This window comes from Plodia interpunctella, chromosome 18, assembly GCF_027563975.2.
Source record: "Plodia interpunctella isolate USDA-ARS_2022_Savannah chromosome 18, ilPloInte3.2, whole genome shotgun sequence".
Lineage (NCBI taxonomy): Eukaryota > Metazoa > Arthropoda > Insecta > Lepidoptera > Pyralidae > Plodia > Plodia interpunctella.
This window is the reverse complement of record NC_071311.1, coordinates 4,769,345-4,794,166: the sequence shown is the minus strand read 5'-3', so window position 1 is coordinate 4,794,166 and position 24,822 is coordinate 4,769,345. Positions and strand designations below refer to the sequence as shown.

Genomic DNA, 24,822 nt, shown 5'->3' with positions numbered 1-24,822 from the left:
TGTATGTAAAAAGGTAAATGCCTTACCTTTTCTATTTTTATCTACTTATTTTATCAGATAACTTGGTCATTGTTCACAATGACTGCCTTTTGTTAGCAATAAACATTGGATTTTATTATCAGATTTTAATAACTAAGATTGATAGCAATAAATCTAATTCAAGTGGTAAAATCCGAAAGATTTTTAAGTTATTTTTTTTATTTCATGATAAAAGTATGAAGTTTTGAGAGGAATTGGTACATCTAAAGGAAGTACAAAGAGGAACAAATCACGCCAGACTGTCATTACTTGGACGTCTCTGGAGTATCCTGGTTATAGCAAATGGAACGCACCCAGGGCAATTAAATACTGTGTTCCCACTGTAATAACGTTGAGACTTAGATGACAACCTAACTCAGTTAGGTTAACTTAAAATTGAAGTTAAGTTTTGCGATAACATCTATGGTTAGTTTCCTTAGGTTTAGTGGGGTTTAGCCAAATATATTTTTAGGCCAGAAAAAAGTCTTTTTCCTAGCCATTTATGTCCCACTGTTATTTATATAAAATTGTGTGTGTTTTCCATACGAACTATCTAGAGGTGTATTTACTGTGTTGGGTATGTGTAATTGTCAATCACCATAAAAATACTTTATTGTGTCTTTCGTTAAAACTAAGATCAAATAATAAATTGTAATTGTAAATTCAAAGTAACCAATAGACGTAACAAAAAAAAACATTTTGCTTTTACACTGGTGAAAACAATTACAGTTCTTTAAAATAGGTTCTAGATGAACAAAGGTAAAACAGATTTATTTATAAGTCCAATTCTCCACTCTCGTTCAACGTATTTATTTTGTACGTAAAACCATTAGAGCCATTTTCGTCTAATTGGTTGCTTCGACACCAATCAAAACAGTAAACTTTGCTCTTAAGACTTCTGAGGTGCTTAAGGACAGAATAAGCCTCACGTTTTCCCAGCTTCATTCAACACTTCCAATTCTTATATAATATTACTTATTCGTCCGGCCTCGGTAGAGTAAAAACATAATAAATTATATACCAAAATCTTCCTCAGGAATCTAATCACTGGAACCGTCGAGCTGTATTATATATCTGTTCATAATAAACTTTAGCACTTCCCTAGTACCTATTAAATACATATATAAACACATAAATATAAAAATATAAAAAATATGTATATTAACATAGATTTTAGTTAATAAAATAAAGTCATGTATAATAAATAAATTATGAAATACAAATGCAAGTACCAAAATGTCGTGTGCTGTACTAAAATTTTAAATACTGGTTACAATAGCAACAGAACTTTTTAAAAAACGTAAAATGAACACAGATAATTCCTTCTCAGAACTCAGGTAGGACATATGACTTACCTTCTAAAAATAAATCAAAAAACATTTCGTCTCGCTCGTCGAACTGTAGGGACCGATAAAATTAGATGATTAAAGAATACTTATTTCTCAAATTAACGGCACTTCAGTGTCGAATCGGAATTCGCGACAAAATGAAATCGAATCACCTTCAAATATCCAGGAATTTATTTCATTAAGTGACATTGTCTTCTTACAAAGTACTGGTATTCAGAGAACACAAAATACCTTTAAATTTATCAGTATCTGCCTGCGTAACAATGATGACCTGATTCTGTCATAAACACGGTTTATATCCTTTTTACAAGATTTTATTTAACTTGTAATGTATGAAAGTAATGTATGCCCGAGTGGAATCTTTTGTAACTCAATTTTGAAGCATATATCTTCAACCGACACACGTTTTTGTACGCACGTTTAGATTGGATGACAACGCATTATTATGATAAGCATGACCTAATGATGCACCCAGGAACGGCTCCCGACGAGGGAACCTTTGAATGGTTTACGCACGTACATTTTTTGGCACGCATTGAAACTTTTTATCAGTAACAAAATATTACAAATGTATGACTATTTCATTATAACGAAAAATCTGATCTGCTAGGCATAGTATTTAGTAGATATTTTAATTCTTTCTTTAATATTTTAATTAATAGAGGTATATATAGACAGTCATAGGATAGAATTAAATTTCTTTTTTACAAAAATCCTCGACATTTGATCCGCCCTACGTGGTGAATGTACAAGTAGGAAGTAGGTTGCGAAACGGGAAAATAATTTCAAAATATTGTAATTTTGAAACGGAATCCCGGTGTATGCACGAAAAAAGACGCAAGATACTTATTTCAAATGAAAAGGTCAATTATAAGACGTAATTATGTTTTTTGTTGGAGAATACTGAATGTTGCTGTTCTGTTTTTCATATTTATGTTTTGATGAGTTTTTGAGTAATAATACTTGCTGAAAAAAAATTATCTATCTATCTGACTGCTTCGAAAATTTGAATAAAAAACATTTGAATAAAAAGCTGTAAACATCCTAATATATTTAGAGTTACTCTAGTAATTACCAAGAACCATATACAAAGATAATAAAATCGTTTCAAGTGTTGGTAGTAAGTTCCGTGAAGCTCATGAAAAGATACCATAACTACATTTATTGCTTCAATAAAAATGTATCGATAAACACAGTGACGACTATAACAGTATATAACTAATATAAATTTTGTAATCACATGGCAACACAGAAGGAACTCGATTTTGCATAATCTGGGCTAAGCAAACCTCATACTAGACAATTATTAGATTAGCATCGCTTTACTAATTTAATAGCACTGGCAGGTAAGGTAACAAAGGGAAACTGAGTAAAAAATAATAAAATATTCTTATTTTCTCCAGAAAAGTAAGAAGATACCGTTTTATTGAAATTCCAGGTACTTTGCAAAAAACAGTAAAAATACAGGTCAAGACAAATTTGCGTCCGACTTCTAGACGATTTGTTTTAATAAAAATGAAGTTCTTGAAACAAAAAAGATTTTTTTGATACTTGCATTTTTTCATCCAAACCTATTTGGTTATCAAAAAAACCACCGGATATACTGTATAGCAAAGCTAGTTAAATATTAATATTATCTACATAATACTCACCACCCGTCTCGATCCAAAGGCAAAGTCTTGTCGTTGTCTTATTGTTTAAAATTTTTAGATCACCCCGCCATCTACTCCATAATCCTACTCCATTTACCTCTCCGGCCCTATTAGTATTTAGTTGTGAAAATAAATTTATATTTTAGCCTGCATTTGTATTAACTGTAAAGGCTTCTTATACGAGTATATACTTGCATAAACTACTTTTATATGCATTTAGAGCTTTTTTAAACGATAAATAATTTACTTTTCCCTTTGACATCTGACACGCAATACTCGAATTTGGGCACAAATAGGCAAATATCGTGGTGAGTAAAACTTGCTCTAAAGATAATTTTGTGAATATTAACAATTTGTTAATTGTCTTCCTTTTACAATTCCAACAGAACGATACACTAGAACAGTATTTTTAAAATTTTTAGAATATACGACCTCTTTCCAGGTTAATAACTGCTGACGACCCCTTTGTTGGCATGTAGAAAAACAAAATTAGTAATATAATTAAAAAAACTACATTTTGTGAATTTATTTATTTAGGTATATTCATTATCAAAACCTACACTCTGCAATAAGCTGCGAGAGTTTGGTAGGTACTTAAGTGAGTTAGAGGTAAGTTGGTTAGCTTTGATTCGGAAGCCAACTTGAGCGTGCCTATTTTTTGTGTTTAACTGTAGTGTAGTAAAACGTGTACACCTTTTTTATTTTACCGGCGACCCCTCGAGTACTGAGGCTCTGCGACCCCCCTAGGGATCTCCACCCACAGATTGAGAAACGCTGCTATAGAAGTTTAGGAAAGTACTAAATAATTTTGGCAGTTGCTATTGCGTAGCCGTGTTTTTTTTTTTTTTTAATTACAAAATTATATTTTTTTACGAAATTCAGTATCATGAACGGCTATAAAAGCCTAAAAGACAACGCCATATTAATTTAAATTTTGCAACTGTTTAATGTTTTACGACTGCCCATCATGTCACCAGGCGATGACGACGCCAACCCTCTTTGTCACCCCAACGTGGGCAACGTTGGGGTGACAGGTATCAGCCGCCTTGTATAACAATATTCACGAGAATATATGTGTGTGGCTCAGAAAGGAATCACAATTAAAACTTAGGAGTCTCATTCAAAATCTTGAAAGATTTAAGTACATTCTAACTCTGTACTTTTAATATTTACATCACCATAATGCTTTCCTTTTCCAAATAAAATTCAGATACGTGTGAATAAATAACAAACATAATTCGCAAACAACACATTCTCGCATGATCATCCGTGCGTAACTATTTGGGGTGAGTTACACCAGTCCACTTTTACGTTGACTTTAATCTGCTCACCGCTGACGTTTAGACAAAATCGTGTACTTCACATTTTTTTACGTGGGTTAAAGTAAACGTCAAAGTTGACTGGTGCAACCCACTCTAAACCTACGTACTAATATTTACCGACGTACGTGAGTCTAAATTAATGTTTCCCTTATATACAAATCATCCCTATTTCAACCGTCAAGAATGGTCTAAACTTATCATTTTTTTTTTGTTCATCTCGATTCAGTCGATTATAGAATCGATTAAAAGCACTATGCAAATGTTGAGTATTCACATCAGTAGTCTTGTTGTCCAAGGAGTGCTGGATGTCCTCAAGTATAATAACTATGTCGAAGATCGTACGAAATGGAGGAGAAAAAGTAGACAAATGGACACTTGGATACACACTCTATCGGTAGAAGTAACCGGGAAAACGCTCAGAAGAAAGAGAGAGCAAAATCATTGTCTTGTTTTGGATACGCTTTCCAAGGGCCAAATGTGATATCGTCCCAAATATCCCATGTATCCATGACATCCCAATTTAGTCGACACATCAGTATCTGCTCCATAAACCTTCCGATCACTTTCCTATCACTCATTTGTTCCAAGTGACCTCACTTATCGCTCATAAATACTTTGTAAGGAAAATAAAATTGCGACCGTAGGTATATTTATTTCATCTGCAATGTTATCCTCTGAAAGATATATTTCTATCGTTTAGATATGTACCAATTTATATCATCATCACGTGCTTATCTGTAAAGAAAGCTCCATGTGTGGAAACGTGAGTTTTGGCCTCAATGATATTTTATTTTACAAACAAAATTCCATTTTTATTTAACCTTCGAGGCCTATAGCAGCATAAATTCAACTAATTTCTATGGGCCGTTTCGGCTTAAATATTGGCCGTAACCAAAACTATAACCAACCGAAGCCAACTATTCGGTCATCAGACAATATAAAGCTCTATTCAACAATCTTGTGTCATATTGATCACGTGGATACAAAGAAAAGTAAAACGGATTATATAACCATCCTTTTAGATAATACTGTTATACAGCGACTAGTTTTTCTTTCATTTACTTGCAACTACACAGAATGTAGCTCCAAGTCTTCAACTTTAGTCCCAACCTTTGTGTTAACACAACGCCCGTGGCGTGATCCGTTCCGCTATAACTATTTTCTTAATTACCTTCTTCAGTATGAATTCAAAGTAATTTATACTTTATTACAGCCAAATAAAGGTCCTTAATAAAATCCGGGCTTTTGCCCGCGGGTCCACCTGTATAAATGGGAGCAGTATTTTTTGAATAATGGTACCCTATGTCCTTCGTTGTGCTTCAAACTACAAGTTTGCAAAATTTCAAAAATATTCATTGAGTAGATAAAGCGTGAAGAGGTATCTATCAAACTTACTTTCGCATTTATAATATTAGTTAGGATTATATGATAGGATAACGAAACTTATTCTCTAAGTAAGCAAATTGAAAACACGAAGAAATGGAGCGCTCATTCTTAAGCAATGATTTAGAAAATATATTCAGCGGTTTAAAAAAAATCAGCTCTTCCCAACGTTGTACATTTTTAATTCGTACTTGTACCTAACTTGGTATCGGAGTTTTAAAAGCAATAAGATATAATGGCACTCCTCTGGTGCAAATAGAACGCTTTCTCCTCGTTTATTGGAAAAACTTTGCCAATGATTCGTTAATTTCCACGTTCTGAGAAAAGTTATCCAGTTTAAGTATAGGTGAGATGGGTATTTAATTGCGAAAAGGTGATTTAGAAATGCAAATACATAGTTTATTATCAAAACTCGTTTTATATATCTAATGAATCATAAAATACAGAATTAAAATTGTAATGTCTACGTACGCGTCATAACTCAAAACATACTTTTACTCGTATTTTAGAGCATTATTTTTTGTCTCATTATCAAGCATAGTTACTTTACTATACCTATTAGTAATTACTATACCTAAACACGCCATCAATGCTTTACCTTTCAATTAAATACACATTACTATACATAATTTTATATACTTAGCTAAACGTAGCCATCAAGTCTCTTCATCAAGTCATCACGACTCTTCGCTCTGTTGACCCCGTAAAAGTTAAAGACGAGATATGCGATATTTTTTACGAAGAAAAATCTCGAAAACATTCAGAACACAACTTATTAAAACAATAAAACATTCAAATAATACATACTGGACAATTTATTTTAGACTATCATATTGCGGCTGACTAACAAGAGCCTAGCGAACATAGAAACAGCATTCTTACGTCGGTGACACATTGCTCATCAATCAAAACCTTAATCTGTTTCCTTGCCAAAAATACGGCTATACCGGGGCAAAATAAAAAGGAAATTAACAAAACAAAACATCAATCCATCATATTTCGGGTTCAGGTCGTGCCTCAATCACCGCAGTGAAGTACCAAAGACTATGAGAGGTCCTTGCGGTGTCCGATGTCCTCTCTCGACGTCAATAATATCGTGCTCGGAGCCTCAAATCCATTCGAGTGTCGGAATGGCCAAAACCCAGAGTCGTTGAAACATTATAAGGGTCTTAGACGCGAGTTCTTCAGAATTTTATATAGCGTCGGATTTTTACGAATTGTAGTTTTAAGCTACCAATTTTTTTATGTGCTAATTTTTCTCATAAGAGTCGAGGGTGTGATTAGTGCCAATCATATCTCCGAGGTCTGTAGTAGAAAATTTGGCGATAAAAGTAAAAGTTTGCTTTTTAATTTTTCCGAAAACTCTTGACAAAAAATTAAAAAGAATTACGTAAAACTTTTGTTTGTACAATAGTAATAAAGCCATCAAAATTAATCGGCTTAAACAAAATCCTTAAAAACCAAAATAGAAATGCCGGAGGGCCACTAAAATTGACTTTGTCGTAAAGTCGTTGAGCCGACGAAATTTTTTAACATTTTATGTAAATTTAGTTACCGAACCGAAAGGGCGAAGGCGGCAGAGTGTGCGGCTGTTCAATTCCCCATGAGTGCACGCAAAATTAATAAGGAACACAAATTGAATCATAAGGTAACGCCGGGTAATGATTTTTATGAAGTTCATTAAGTTTAGGATACTTTATTGCATGTTCTAGTACTAATAAACTTTGTGACTAAACCAAAGAGATATCTACCTATAGACTGCCTTCAGAACCTTCAAAAACTCTAATCACTTCTCATTATCTAGAGTACAGGAACACAAGTAATTCAAGTTAGCTAATTTTATAGGAGGAAAAATTTCGTTTAAAAAATATCGAATGAAATTTTCTCTTTAACTTGAAATCCGATCACCACCATCCAGAGAAATTAGTAGCGTAAACAAGGGGTGCCAAAAGCTGAAACTGAACTTGTCTATTCTACGACCCGCGGAGTCACGACCCTACGTGTCCGTCAGTGCAATCGGATCGCTCTCAGAAGCGGCCGTGCGTACGCCCCGGAATATTGCGTGAACTTCGAAATTCTAAAGTGAAACGGAATATTTGACGAGTGATGTGATGTGTTCTTGTGGTTTTTAAACGTTGCTGACATTAGCGCTGTTTGATTTCCCATGAAATTTCGGTAAGTTGTACTTCACAAACTGAGTTGCGGAAAGTTATTTTCCATCGTGGTAATTTATCTATATTTACGTATGTTAGTTTCACTTATCAATGTAAAATATAAAAATTTATTTATTCTCAATAAAATATTTCTTATATTTTGTCACACAAAAATCCATTACTATAAATAATAAAAACCTCCTAATAATAATTCTTCTCATATTCACCTACGATTCAATTTGTTAATTGCTTCAATTAGTAACATACCACATTTTCTAGAGAAAACTGTAATTTTGAAGATTTCATACACAAGCGTCGCAATTTGACCCTTTTGTACTATGCAATAAAGTTTACACAAGACGATATTTGATTATAGATAGGAATCATCTTGACTCCAGCGAAATCAGTCTCGTTATCAGTGACCCCGGCATTGAGCGCCATATTTGCTCAATTTGTCAATAACCAAAGTACGGAATCATCACCTCAATATCTTCTTTATGTTTCTACAAAAATTACATGGAAACACAATTTCATTCAACACTCACCTTTGTAATGAGAAAAATAAACGTTGTTGTTCGTTTTTATTACTATTATTTTAAAAAATATTTAAAAGATCAGAAAACTTTTTTTTGTACTTAAATTATAGGCTAATTATCACAGATTTGAATTTAATTAGATTTAATAGAGACGGGAGAACCAGTGTTTTCAGGCCTTTTGGTTTAAACTGATTTCCTTAAAGTTATACGGCCTAAAAATCGAACCACGCCTCCCTATTATTTTGCGTTCTACAGACAAACTAAGGAGTAAGTAAAACTATGTATGTGAAGAAGGTATAACAACCGTGAGAATTCAATAATCCATCCAAGATGGACAACGCCCTGACATAGGTATAATAGGTACCTAACAATTTTACTGCCCAATCAAAATTTTGGCAATCGCGATTCATTGCCAGTTTATAATGTAGATAGGTACGACTTGTAGACACCTAAATCATGACAGTACTACAAAAGTGTTCAAGTATACAAAAATGTTAAAAAAGTCAATAAAGTATTTTTTTATATGTACTTAATTAGTATGTAGTATTTAAGTGTTCAGAAGACGTTCCTGATAATGTATTTTCATTATTTCGCGATACGACCATATCAGTATATGTGAATTATTTTATTATTCTATTGTTAGAACTTGTATGAAAATGAGCATACCTATTTATGTGTCTGCATTATTTAAGTTCAAAGGTGCATGTATTTATTTAATTTACATATTATTTTTGTACCTTAATTTGTGATTTTCATTGCAATTTATGTATTACTACGAAATCGTACCGCATTGACATTTTACTTTTTTTTTCGTAAAAAAAATTAAATAAATATTGAATAAGATTGTTTGATAATTTTATACTTACATATACTTGTACAACTATTATGTAACAATGTACACTTCATAGAACACAATTAACTTAATTAAAAATAAAATAAAAGTAAATTTAAAGACACATAAAAACTTATCTCCTCGATGTCTGTCTCTACAGGGTACAAACTTCAGTCTATATCACAGTAATCTCAATAATTGTTTGTAGTTCTGTTCAGATTTTATTGGTTTGAACTAGCCGTTTCTTTAAAGGACTAGATACTGAGAAGAACTAGGTACTGAATTAATGCAGTAATTGCTAGGTTCATCTTTACATCTCTTTAATTTATTCACTATTCTTCATTTTTCGTTATCCATAGTAATTTAATAATTCTGATAAGTTTTGATCATAATTATCTGTATCTGTGTAATAATGTGAAGCGGTGGTGGTATAATGTTTAAGACCGTGCCTGTGGATCGAAAGGTCCCAGGTTCGAATCCTACTCGTGCCACGTGAGTTTGTATACAAATCTGACTCATATATAGTAGTTTTCATCGACCACCACACTTGCTTTCGGTGAAGGAAAACATCGTGAGGAAACCTGCACACAGGTTGATTATTATAAACTTGTGTGTGAAATGGAGAAATGGCAAAATGGCAAATGGTAATGGCAAACCACTCCATTAATAATGTCAAGAAAGTTGTTGTGTGTGTTTCATTCCACGTAATGACCACGACCCTCAGCCATGAGGAATACGACTATGAAGAAGAATCTGTATCTACTAACCGGGTTTTAAAATTCTTTTGATTGTCACATCCTTTAGAAATTAGTGAGGAATCGACCATAAATTTTGAATAATTTGAAGAAAGTAATTATCCACTATAGAAGCGGTGGTGGTGTAACGGACAAGCCTATGGATCGAATGGTCCCAGGTTCGAATACCACTCGTGCCATATGAGTTTGTTTATCGATTTGAATCTGACTCATTTATTCCATAAATAAATATAAAATAAATAAATATATTAGGACAAATCACACAGATTGAGCCAGCCCCAAAGTAAGTTCGAGACTTGTGTTATGGGATACTAACTCAACGATACTATATTTTAAGACAAATACATATGTAGATAAACATCCAAGACCCGGGCCAATCAGAAAAAGGTCATTTTCCATCATGACCCGACCGGGGATCGAACTCGGGACCTTTCGGTTCAGTGGCAAAAACTTTACCACTGCGCCACCGAGGTCATCTACCACTACTTGCTTCCATTTGAATGAATCGTGAATCATATTGGAAGAAAGAGAGCATTTTATTCTGTTTTAAAGCGGACCCTAGGTTTCAACACGAAGGAACAGTGAAAACGCTCAGATCGAAAAAGAGAAACAGAAAAGGACATTCGTCACTAAATAACTCAGACAAAAAAGGTCGAGTAAATCCAGAAATCCAGTAATACCTAGCAAAGAAGATTTTAATCAGTGTGATTACAGCGCCCACCTTGATTTAGCTTGTACACAACTTTACTAACTCAACTTGTTAGTCCCACTGCCAAACTTTTATGATTGAAGAGAGTAACTCAGTAACACTTTCATTAAACTCATCCATCATTATTACATGCACTTAATAGCTATGTTGTACATGTACGAGGTGAGGTGAAAAGTTATTCGACCTTTCAAATTGACTCCTACGTATCTTACCGAAATTTTAATCAGGGTTTTAATCAGGGCCCTCCTGATTAAAATACCCAAGTACCACGAAGCATAAAATACGTAGCACGTTGTCATTGCGTCCACACGTTCTTTTTTACATGATGCGTGCACGATATGGAAAAAGAGATAGCATGTGGACGTTAGGTAACGCTACGTGTTTTTGTTTCGTGGTAGGCCTTTTCATGTCGCCACAACTCAATTTTAAGAGCAAATTTATGGCATATTTTTTATTCTCCCAATGAATCATAAAATGCCTAAAAAGTATATCTAGTGAACTGAAAAGTCATAGAATAGAATATCATTTAATACGCCTCTTCTTCTTCATCCCCTGCGCCAGAGAAGTCTGCTTCGGGTTGTCATTATCACAAGATTTATAATTTTCCTCTAGATCTCTTTTCTCGTATAGATCTTTTCAAAACTTGTTTGCAATTTAAAAGATCCATAGCATTAAATATACCTATTACAGAATTATAAACATATGTGATAAATCATAAAATATTATCATAAATCATAAAATACTTATGAGAAAATGATTTATCACATATTTTAAAATACACGTGTCTTATATTTTTATAATTTTTATGACATGATTAAATAACGAAAAGTAGGTAACATTAAACTGTGATGTAACAATTATTTAAATGGGTGGTCCGTAGCTGCAGGGTACATATTAGTATGAAAATGGTACAAAAATTACAATATACTAGTAGATATACAACATGATAACCCAAGGTTTTGGATCCCGAGGGAAAAGCTAACAAAACATTAGGCGTACAAAAGATAACAAAATTTACTTGTATGGATGAAAAATGAATCAAAAGACACCAGTTTTATTTTATAGAATAATATACATATATTTTCATCTACAGTTTTTATAAGACAGCACAACAACTGACCCAAATTCGTTCCAAATTCGCACTTATTGTAGAGACTTAAAGTTCATGCAAGATACTTTGACATGTGGTCGACTGTACACATTTTTGGCAAAGTTCACCAGTAGGCGGAACAAGTTTCAACGATTATGATTCAGACACAACCTAAGACATTTCCCTAAAGCATGGAACAGAGATAAAAGAAAAATATGGAACGAGCACATTGTCTTTTTTTATTTACGTAAGTACTACATAAATTGGGATAACATTATTATTTTCGTTCTGAAAACATTAATAACTTATTATACATACATTTTTATTTTATATATAAATCTATTTCAGCTAAACCATTTTATTTGATTATACCCTACTACCGCAATATATAAAAATATATATTGCTGTATAAAAAGTAATTAATGACTACAAGTGATAAATTACTGAGTTACACGTCTCGTAAAATGGGCAATGAATTTAAAGGCAACTTTAACAATGGAGTCTGAACCTAAGACATAAATTTAACGACGACTAACTACAATAAAGAACTCTATAAAGAATAAGACATAATGATTAAGCCACCGTATTACAATAGTTCATTGAATGTTTTAGATGCTAGACAACAAAGAACACGTAATTTTTATACAAGTTTGTTGACAATAAGTACAGCAAACCGAATATCAAAATGTTCGTGGATCTTTGCCGAGGTAAGAAGAGCGTTCGTTTTGAAGTGAATTCTGTTAATTTTATATGCTTTCGTATGTACCTATAATCTGGTAACCTGAAAGCTTATTGCGGATACATTTCTGTACAAATTTTGACGGGGCATGTTGTTTCTTTAAACTTGGCTGGATCTAAATTTTATTAAAGCATTTAATAATAAATAAAATTGATCTGGTAATCCGTACTAATATTATAAAGAGAAAATATTTCTATTTAATGAGTATACTCAAAAATGACTAGACCGATTTGGCACAGAGATAGTATAGACGAATCGTTCAGGAGTAATATACAGGCCGTTAATATATATACAGTTCAAAAGTATTGAAATAAAGATTTTTGATTTATATAAAGATAACCTTAATATACTACATTTCAATAGTAATAATATTTTCTATAACTATATACAAAAGCGGAAAAGCCACCTACAGAATTAAACCTAAAAAAACAGGAAACGGTAGTTTCAACCCTGTTTATCTTAGGAACTTGCCGAGAAATCCCTCCGATTTTCCATTACAGCATCCCTAATTTGATAACCAGTGTTTTGTTAAGAACTGAATTGTTAACACAACCACAAAATCTAAGTAGCACCATTATCGAAGAACCTTGATACCTTTTACACATGTTGATGTAACGTCTAGCCAACGACCTCTATGATCTGATGATCATGACCTTAGATTATAATTGTATAATTTGATTTATTTTCTTCCATATTAGAAATTATTCAAGAAATGGCACAAGATTCAAAATCAGAACACTTTTATTAACATTTTAATCACTCATCTAAAGATGTGTGTTTAAATTGTTAAGAAAAGTGTTCTGATTTTGAGTGTTGACGTTTTTATTTATACCAATTGTATCATTATTTTTATTAAATATTACTATCAGTCTATCACGGCTCCGCCTGCGGTAGCCTATATTTGACCTCGATATCTACCTACAAATCTCATCAAAATTGATAAAAAAGCAGACATAGACGCATTTATATATAGATAATATTCAAATATGATTAAATCGAGGTCTTTATTTATATCAAATAGGATATTATGATTGTTTTTACTGCGGCCGGGCTATTTAAAAACCAGGCGATACTACGAATAAGGGATAAAAGTATTTTATTCGGCAAACCGTTCTGGAATTCATGAATAAGTTGGATTTTTTCATAATACCAGATTATTGACTATTCAGAAAGTTGTTTAATTTCAGCATTAAACCTTTCGTTAGAATTCGTTTTACCTTTGGAGGCGCTTTCTCGTTTCATTTCACAAAAGTTTTGAGTGGATTTGTGGATTTATTAAGTTTGATACTTGTGTTCGAAGTTGCTATTCTTCTCTTTTGGGTGTCGACGTTCTCCTACGATAACAGAATGAGATTCTCTCGGACAAGTGTTGCGCCATGGCCACAGCTTTTTCGGTGGCCGACATTAAGTCATCATGACAGGAGTTAGGTTAGGGCATAGGGGCAAGATTGTATGCTCCGTTGTTTGTCGAAGTTGTTGTGAGAAGATTGAGTTATATCTCTCTCTTTCATCTTCGCTGGCTGCAACGCCGCGACACCTTAAATTTTTCAAGATTATTCAGTTCTATTCTAAGGCGGAACCACAGACTACAAAGAAGTTATGTCGCGCAAACAAAAACTGATATTAAGGAGTTAGTAAAAATATATCAGAAAAAAATCGTTAAAACACTGCAACAATTCTGTCCTGAAACCGTGAAAATATGAACTCACGCCACTATTTGTAGTATAAAACGATAACTTAGTTTCAAGCTAAATTAAGCCTTTTATCTGCTGCAAGCAACTTCAGAAGAGAACCATAGTGCGTCATAAAAATAGTAATAAAATGGCTTAACTCGATGTAGATAATATAATGTACGGAATTGTAACCATCATTTTCTTTCTTAACCTTACAAAACTTTATCACGTTTTAATTGATTAAGACATTTTGAAAATATTTAGTCAGGGCTGCAGTGGCTACTTCCCATCAGGTGGGCCGTATGCCTCCTGCTCGCTGTAAAATATAAAAATAAAAATATTTATCAGGAAATAAACAGAATTTACATAGAACTAAGATGAAATAAACTAAAATATAAAAACGCGCGTGAGGCACCTAAGTGAATTTTGAAAATGGAAATACCCATATGGATAGATCAGACAAATTGCGTCAACCACGAATGATGGGACATGAGGACGAATATGAAATACGAATATTTTATTACTCTTTGCATCCTAAACTTTTCTTTCGTAATATAAAGAACTAATTCGTAATATAATGAGTTCTCTGAACTCAAGTACAAATTGGACTGGCGTACCGTTTACCTTAAATTCACTTTTTTTTCTTATGTACAAAATTATTTACCATATAATTGAATTATTTACTGTAAGGCAATGCTCCTTGCAAAATTTTAGGCGTATATATTTTAGTACAATTTAATTATAAGTATATCTAAGTAAGTATTTTCTAAAATTGCAACCTGTTTTGTTTGCTATTAAATAAATAAATAAATTCCTGTAAGCGTTGAAATATAACGACATTTAATTTAACTATATAAGGTAAATATTATTACGTATTTTCTTTATTTTGTAACCCAGCTCGTTAAGTGGGGCACTACCCGCCATCGGCTGTTCAATAAAGTCCTTATTGAAATAACCACACCTCACTATACTATGTCATACTTTAAAGTTATGGTCATTTTATTACTTAGTAGCTTAAACTTAGTAGCTTAAGCTTAAATTTTGGGCTCACGTTGTTGGCATTTTTTGATAATGTTTTATCTTTTATTTGGATCTATTTCAACAAGATTAATTTAAATATACATTGAATAAAAAAGCAGCGATGGTTTATTGGTGAAGACGCTCGCCTGTGAACCGAAAACATGAGTGGAATCTGCCCCTGCCCTGCAACAGGGCAGGGGCAGATTCCACTCATGCCCCGTTGATTTTGTATACCAATCTGACTCATGTATAGAAGTTTTCATAGACCACCACCTGGTTCTAGTGAAGGAAAACATCGAGAGGAAACCTTTATTCTACTCGATAATTTATCATCTAGTGTGTGAAATGGAGAAGGCAATGGTGGCCACTCGATTAATATTACCAAGTAAATCGTTATGTGTGCTGAATTCCACTGACAATGACCACGACCCTCAGCCATAAGGAAAAATTAATAATAGAATACCTAATTGGATGTTATATTTGTCCTTGACAACATATATGTATACTTATATCTATACCGTATCTTAATTGTTCTGACATCTGAAGTTCTAACTCGTGGTTCATCGCGATAACTTCTTGCCCACTACTCGGTCACAAGATTGATATAAAAATAAATATCGACATGAATAATGCATTGATTAGTGACGAATTCTGTGTTATTTATTATTTATAAAATTATATTTTGAATTTCGAGACTCGATGACAGGAAAAAATGTTCATTTGATCTCTTTTAGATTTTCCTCTAAACTTCCAAAAAATTTTTATATCAATCATATATTATGTCAATTCTCATTTTTTTAAATCATTTATAAATGTAAACGCAACATACAAAAAAGATCAGATAGAACAGATACTTGCACGCGTATACTACACGGCCATCGACATTACATTCGACCGTACCTCAAGTTACCCTGCATCGATCATTATACTAATTTTAATAGTATTTGTTGGTATTAATAGAATTTGATACGAATATTCAAACTTGATGTGCGAACGACTATTCTACAAGACTGAAGACCAAATAAACAAAGCGTTAGGTAATATTAACCTTTCTATCATAATCGTAAATGGACAGGCAATAACCAGGTATTACACGCTCACCATGGCTAGCATGGGATGACTAGACGCAGGCTACTCCCCAATTCGTAATATTAGGCGCCATTCACACCATGTGTTCTGTATGTATAGTATAATAACATTGAATTGTTTGATTCGTATTGAAGCGGTCGGTTTTGGAAAATGAGCCATAATACGAAAAGCGTCAAATTGCTGGCAAAATATGCTCCGTGTAGTACAATTTGAATAAAAGTTAATTTTTAAATGTTGAGTTAGAACACTTTCATTTTTTTTTTCCTTCTCGGTGGAGCTGCCTCTATTTATCTTCTGCCATCGATTTTATCTCCCAATACGACATAACTCCTCCTTCAACTGATTCATAATACATTCGTATTTTCATTTTATTTTTTAAATATCCTATAGCATTAAAATCGAATAACCCTATGAGTATATGAACGGAGGGTCAGTACGCGGTAACCATGACAGTGACATGACACACAAATAGTCGTAAAATGATCATTATATTGTGCAATTGACAGACAAATAAACATGATGAGATGTTATTGGAGAGACGCTGTTGACAGTATACTTACACACACCAGTATGTACTGTACCCTCTATATAGCACTAGATTACCGAATTCGTCTGTGGTAAAAAGGCTTTGACACATTCTGGAGTGTATTTTTTTCCAAATATTTTTACACGAATGTTGCTCCATTGCTCGTACCTGGGGAGATCTAATAAAAGTACAAAACTGATTGCATCCCTAGGGTTATCAGGAGGCTAATGCGGCTGAAACGAAAGCCAAAAATGATGGGATAAGCTTTAAATTTTAAAATAATTTAATTACGTAATTATTTATTTTAAGTTAGATAATTTTTATTTTAAATTAATATAATTTAGTGTTTTTATTGTTAATTATATTTTGTGAATAAAAAAAATTCTGTTATGTAACTGTTGCAATTTGTTGCTTGAAGATGTACTTACAAACAAACAGAAAAAATAGTATGGAGGACTGAAGTAAGGATGATCAGTATAATAAAATTAGGTATGTGTGTGATACTGGCTGAAATATACAGAAATCTGGAGTCCATTTTAATGGATAAAGTAAAGACAGTGGGCTACCATAAGCTAATAAAAATGTCTGTTAAAGATTTTTCATATAGGTATGTGCATTAAACTAAAGCCTTGTAAATGTGATAGCAGCAATATTAAATTATTAGCTATCGGAACAACGACGGAACTTTTAACTAACAACTTCATAAATTACTGTCTTGGGAATATCCACTTTTGTGATAAGTTTTTTCATTCTATTATCTTCGGAACACTGGTCCCAGTCGTGTCTTCCAAATTTGTCGTAATAGAAACAATGACAATTCGAATTGTTAAACTTGTTTGTTGAGTGGGTTGCAGCAATCGACTTTGAAGTTAACTTTAACCAGCACGCCGCCAATTAGGTAAAATGGGGCATTTTAGGTTGTTCCACGAGGGGTAAAGTTAACATTGACTCGCCAACCCGCGCTTAATAATTAACTTCAAAGATGACATTACAATATTTCACAATTGTAAAAAAACTGAGCTACGGAGCGCGGAGGACAATAAATATTTGTCTTCGATTGTTCTTCCAACGATAATTTGTTATGATGTCAACGCAACATATTTTTGTTTTCGTATATTCGGGCTTCTAACCAAACTAAGTATGATGAATTACACTATTTGGTTTATGCTTTCTGCCCATAGAAACTAGTTGATTTATTGATAGAGATAAGATAAAAATAAGAAAGGGGTTATTTTTGTATCTGACAATAAATGTACCTAACTAGTTCACAATGTCCTAATGTACCTACTCTCATTATATTCGATTTAAATAAACAAAACAAATTTTCATGAAATTGGAAATATGTAAAGGACTCTGTATTGATAACATTATCACTATGCATACTAGTATCATTATAGTTGGTGATGGTGACTGCTAGGCAATCAATGTCGGTAATAGCTATCTAACTTCTAGCGAAGTTACCGCCCGCTAGGAGCGTCTTGAAACTGCATCGAAATTGCAAACGATATTATAATCTTCCACCTGATATGTTCGCCTCTGGGCAGACTGAGCTCTCAACGAATTATTTGTAGGTTTCAACAGTTAAGGAAATTAAATATATGTTATATTTAACAAAGTATAGAACTACACTTAAAAAGACGACTGAATCAAGATTACAATAGATTCAGAAGCTCTCACCGTTTAAATATTTTTTTATATAATTTTAGGGTTCCGTAGCTAAATGGCAAAAACGGAATTTTTCGCTTCCTTTAGTTTCGACATGTCTATCTGTCCGTATGATACATTTTATTATTAAAATGTCTATAAGCCATTACATTATATTCATCTTTTATCATCAGCTTTTAAGATGTACTCTTCACATACATTAAACTATGTTGGTAAGTCACGTAATACCTACTCAATTCTTATCAGACAGCGATTACATCATCCATGATAAATAAAAGCCTATTATAAAACTAATCTCGTTAGGAAGATTAGTACGTATCAAGTATAATCTATTATCATTAAATCAAAAGAATTACTTAAAGGTAAATTCCTAATTATGTGTGGCTAAAGTAAACTAGCTTTTGCCCGAAGCTTTGTATGCGTAAATAAATAAAAAATTGGTAGAAATGGCTGACAATATATTCCCCTTTATATATTACTAGCTTTGCCAACAACTTCGTATGTGTGTTTAGTAAAAATCCGTTTTCCGTGGGAATATCAGGAAATCCCTTCTTAGTGCTCCTCTACACTGTCTTAGGAACCCACACACCAAATTTCAGGTTTCTACGCCCAGTAGTTTCGGTTGTACGTTGTCTGTCAGTCAGCCAGTCAGTCAGTCAGTCAGTCAGTCAGTCAGTCAGTCACTGAGTAACGGAAGAGTTTTATATATTTTGATGGTTGTTTTGGGAGTTTTCACATTGTACCTACTGGGATTTCACCTAAATATCGCACGTCCTAATACTAAAACCTTTCTATATCTCGGAGAATCCAATGAATTATTTTTATTTGGCCAGAGATAGAACTCTTAGAAGGGTCGGTTAAGGGCTGCATTATCTTGTATTTGGGGATAACGGATGATATTTCGGATAGTGAAGAAAATATATCGATACTGTAATAATGGAAAAGGATTAGCGATAGATAATTATTGTGTATGGTTCGATTTGCGACAATCAAAATCAAAAACGTCATTGAATCTAGAGAACACTTTTTGATTTCGTCCAATATCTAAAAAGTTCAACGCGAAACTGACTTGGAGAGAACTTTATTGGTAACTGAAAACATTCTCGGCAGAAACCGATCTCTGCTCTTGATTAAATTACTGATGTCGAGTCCGTCTCGGAGCTATTACGTCACAAACATACCTACATGCACATTCAACAGCTATGTCGAACTTATAACAATCCGCTGTTTGCTGTCTGTGTTTAAGAATAAAAAAGCACATGTTTCCAGAAAAAAATTATCTACAATTTACATACATTTTATCCGATGTCCAAACTATTATTTGGGTAAGAACACGGGATAAAAGATTTAGATAGGGTCAAAATTGTGGAGGGAAGCTATCATCGTTTGTAAAACATACGTGGCCACCCTTTGTAAGCTTGGGTTTAGTGGGTAGGTAGTGGTGGCTATAAGCCCTACCCGTTTTATGGTCCCCTAGTAAATATGAGTCACCACACCTTTCTGTTTTCAGCATGACCTTTTTGTAAAGGTTCTATCTTAGGAGTTCTTGTGGTACTTATACTTAGTTATTGTGTTGGCACAATTATATATATAGAGAATAGAAAATAAATGAGGACACCACTGTGGTATTGCTATTGCACTGAATGTATTTGCCGCAAAGTATTCACTAAAATATAGTTCGTTAAAAACTGTTCTCTACAACCAACTCGGAGCGAACATAGTTTCTTGTCTTTGTTTAGAAACTTTCTGTTGATTCAAATTTTCTGAGAAAGGTCTGTTATTATTTAAATGGAGCGGCATAACAAAATCTTGTTTTATTCATAAGACAAACTTTTATTCAGTATTCAAATTTGTTAGGATTTTATTTTGTTAATTCTATTGTTATAACTTATGGTTAGTAAAGTTGAGGAAATTAGTAAAATCTTATCTTTGTTAGTTTTTTAATTTATAACTTTTCGTTGTAAAAATCCGCAAACAATTAATATCACATTTTAAAAGTCTCTCTCTGCGTCTGTCCACGAAACCTATATACATGCAATATATTCGAGACGGTTTTTACAAAACACGCTAGGTATGTTTATTCTTAAGCAAATTATTGTAAAAGTACAGTAATTTCTACGTGGACCACGAAAGTAAACACATCTCATGGTGCTCTCAAACCAAGTAATTGGGTGTTGGTCGGGTTAAATTACATTGTTTTAATCGCCCCCAAGCCCTCCGTTTGTAGGTACTTAATTGTGGTTGCAGTGCGCAGGCGAAAAATCTTTTACGATTTACAAAACACCGTGCTACCTACTTCTCAAACCATTTTTGAAACCTCTTTTATTCAGCAAAAAACGTGCATGTTAAAGCAAAAATGTGTACTCTATTATTAAACGTGTAATCTATTATTCATGCTATCAAACCCGTCGGCATTAGAACAATATTGACATAAATCCAAGTTTCCCTGTAGGTACATTTATATTCATTAATAATTTCGTATTTTGTGAATTCTAAATAGACACCGAATATAACACGAACTTTGCCCATTACTAAGAATACAAATACTTTAGCGAAAAGCAATAAAACAAATTAGGCCATTTAATTTTCATTCATATATTCTTAATAACAAATCTATCACCACAGATCCTATTTAATCTTACCATGGACATATTCTGCGTGTCACAAAAATGCGCGATAGAAAGATTTCTAAAAATGCAACCCATTACTGCGTCGACATGCGCGTTGCTGCTTCATTGTCTAACATAGATTTTTACGTTGAATTGTATCTACTCTGGGCGACGACGTAACGCAACGAAGCAATGGGGCCGGTCCCTAATTTCTATCCTTACATTTCGTGTTGATGCTTTGATACAGGTAATTCTAAAAAAGAATTTTATAAAGAAATACTTTGTATTTTTGTGTCGGGAATGTACCTACATTTATACGATTCGTAAATCCTCAATAATCTCCTCATTTGCATATTAACGTGTCCTTATTGCTCGTAATATGTTATTTATTACTTTGCTTATTTTACGATACTTCAGTGACACAAATTTATTTTATTTTTATCTACAAAACATATAAAATATATAAAATATAAATACATCTATTGTTGCTGACGGAGTATGGATTTTCGATACAAACATTATAACAAAATAATATTCAAAGAGTGAATATTTCAACGAATAAGTATCATTTTATTTAGAACTAGCCGCCCGTCCCGGCTTCGCTCGGATAAAAACATAATAAAAACCTTCCTCAGGAATCACTGTATCCATTGGTGAAAACCGCATGAAAATCCGTGCAGTAGTTTTTGAGTTTATCGCGAACAGACGCAGCAGAGGATAGACTTTGTTTTATTAAGCCAGTGCAATAGGAAATCGATTGTATCCGTGCCTCGCAGGGCCCGTAGTTAATTTTCCCGAGTACTATAATTAAATGTTTAGTATTATTTATTCAAACTTTATTTAGGTACCAGCATCAACATTTTCGACCGACTTTTAGTGGTATCTTTCTATTTATCCCAAAGGTTGACTAACCTTCGGGATAAACAGAAAGATACGTGTTTGTTTTTCAAGTTAGTGCTAGAAATAGATAGAAATGCTTACAATAGAAATAGCAATGCTTAAAATTAAAAATTAAACAATACCTAATTTTTAAATTAACTATTATAAAATGGTTAAATGTAATGGTTATATATTTGATTGAGCGTACAATAAAAATCCTATTACGAATCCTTTATCTAACGTGTCGTGAAGAAAATGGAACGATTTATGTGAAACGGCAATTCTTGTCCCAAAAAATCTTTGAATTTCAGTTTGTACAAAAGTGTAGACGTAATCAAATTGACTCTTAATCATGGTAACAAGCAGAATTGGAGACCCTGTGGGCATGGGTAATTCAGATCACCTTATTGGTGGACATAACATAATTTCGACACTCGATAACTGCCTCAATGGTCATAACATACTTATTACATTTATGCATTTACTTACGCATTACCACAACCTCAATAGCTAAAAGTTTGATATTCCGCGGTTATACGTAAGTTCCTACTAATTCTCAGATACTTTACTCACGCCATTATAACTTCAGAGGCACGTAACTTTCTTACTTTAACGAAAATGTTCCCATGCACTGTACACAGGTACTGCTATTTATTTGTTTTCATATCTGTTACAAATTAACATGAATTTATGTAATTTAGTGCTTGGTAATAATAATGAGATAAGAAAAAGTGGTTAAGTCCCGTTTGGACATTTTTTCGTTTCGTAAATACATAAGGCAACCTATGTCTATGTATATTTACAATCAATTGATAATTTCGAAACCTTTTTTCGTAGTCGCATTTCGCTCATATCGCATGTACCTAAAAGCCTTCCTGCCTTCAACCCCACATATCATCACCCAACTTTTATTAGAGAAATGGCAAAAAGGTGTCGCCTTCTCTGTTTTTGTTTCAAGGGTAATTCGTGTTTAGTTTAGAATAGTATGAGAACACAACGGCCATATACAATGTTAAAGAAAATCCGTACGGTAGAAATTAAACTGAATTTACTTTGTCATAATTGTTGTCTTTAACCTCTTGAAAAGTAGACGTACCAAATATAATTTGTGTCAATTTATAATAAAGACTTCAAGTTTAATTAATCAGCGTGCAAGTAATTTATTCTAATTTATTGTCCCCATTCCCCGGTATCTCATTGACCTCAACGTCAGAGTTTCTGCCAACAACCTTAATGATCGTTGGAGATTGAATAATAGAAGTAAATCATTATAATAAATAGGTTTTTTAATTTTATTATTAGCGTATTTTACAAGGTTTATGTTTATTTTTAGAAGAAACACCACAATTATACTTTGTTGGTTAAATAATGACAGATATTAAATACACAAAAGACTGCAATTATCTTTGATCTATCTTTCTTTGACGATGTCTGTAATAGTAGTTAACTGTTCGATGTTTTAATATGTTATACCATGGCTATACCTATTTAAAATGCGAAAGTTTTTTTTACCAAACAATCATCTTGTGTCGCCCAATTATGTTGCCGGTCGGCGCTCAACTATATAGTCCGTTTTTCACGTAACTTCTTCCCACGCTGTGTGCTGTACTTTATTACTGGGGTATTATGTAATCTGTGATACTATGGAACAAACTTCCCTCAATAGGTAGAGTTTCCTAATATGTTTGACATTGAGGCCTTCAAGAAAATATTATCGCTTTCTCAAAATTTCGCATCGGTGAGTCGTATCGGATTGCTTGTATCCATGGACTGCGGTGTTCGCATGAATGATACCTAACCTATATTAAATAGGGATATCCCCGTGGAAATTTTTCACTAGCGAAGTCGCAGGCAAAAGCTAGTATTCTATAATTCCATCATGGGTTTATGAACATTCATAAAATATTATTATAGAGCTGTCGGTTCAATCGAAACCATTTCCAGACGAATTCTTCCACGCCTTATCACATATTTCGGCACCTTGGCTGGTATTAAATTGTAAATATGGGGGAGAGTAAAAGTGTGCGACATCCCACCGTTATCCTTTTATACTCGAAGGTTTGACGAATGGCGACTGTGCGTGCGTGTAGGGCTTGTACTCGTAAATTCAAATAGAGTTCACTTTTTATTTATTTGATGAGACTTTTATGTAGAAATACTTTCAGCATAAATATATTTTGACATATGTAGACTTTGGACACGATTTAAATATGATATACCTATATCTAGGTTATTCCACAAACTGCACCTATTATATTGTTTAATTTTATTTTTTATGGGAGTTCTCTCAGCGCCATTTTAAATTGTTTGTCACATTTGTCATATTTTCGACATAGTTTTCATTTAATTATTTTGAACCTGTGGGAAATAAGCATATTTTGTTAACGTATTATATTTTATGTTTCAGATTAAATAGTTCAAAAATAAATCACAATACAAACAACCGGTACGTACCTACCTACACATAATATTATATGTTGTGTTGTATAACCTATATATAATAAGCTTAATTTCCTTAAAAGCCCACCTGGATATAGTACCTACTTTTCTTAAACTTATTCATTTCTTCAATGAGGGCTAGAGAGTGAGCCACCCAACATTATTATATTTATTTATGTATCTATTTGACGTTTCACGAGAAAAGGTGCCACATGGATGGCGCTTTTATAAGGATGCGCATAATACGTCGGAAGCGACTGTCCTCCGCAAGTTACCTTTCACATTTATTTAAAATTATTTGGTTTTTGCTAATCCTGGCTGGCAGAGATTGCCGGGTAATAATTCCGCCTTTGCTCCATATATTTGTATACTTTATTTAAGAGC

At 33.2% G+C, this 24,822-nt stretch overlaps 1 protein-coding gene across 2 annotated transcripts in view; it reads left to right on the top strand.

Annotated features, from left to right (window-relative positions):
• Positions 1-7,727: 7,727 nt before the first annotated feature.
• The window catches only part of Dh44-R2 (Diuretic hormone 44 receptor 2), a 96,465-nt gene continuing 79,370 nt past the window's right edge, over positions 7,728-24,822 (top strand). Inside the window, exons 1-2 of one of the 2 annotated variants that reach the window (XM_064436539.1) lie at positions 7,728-7,899; positions 24,407-24,445. The gene's annotated coding sequence lies outside the window, so the exon portion shown is untranslated. The remainder of the gene's footprint in view (positions 7,900-24,406; positions 24,446-24,822) is intronic. The other variant, XM_064436538.1, reaches the window with a different exon arrangement.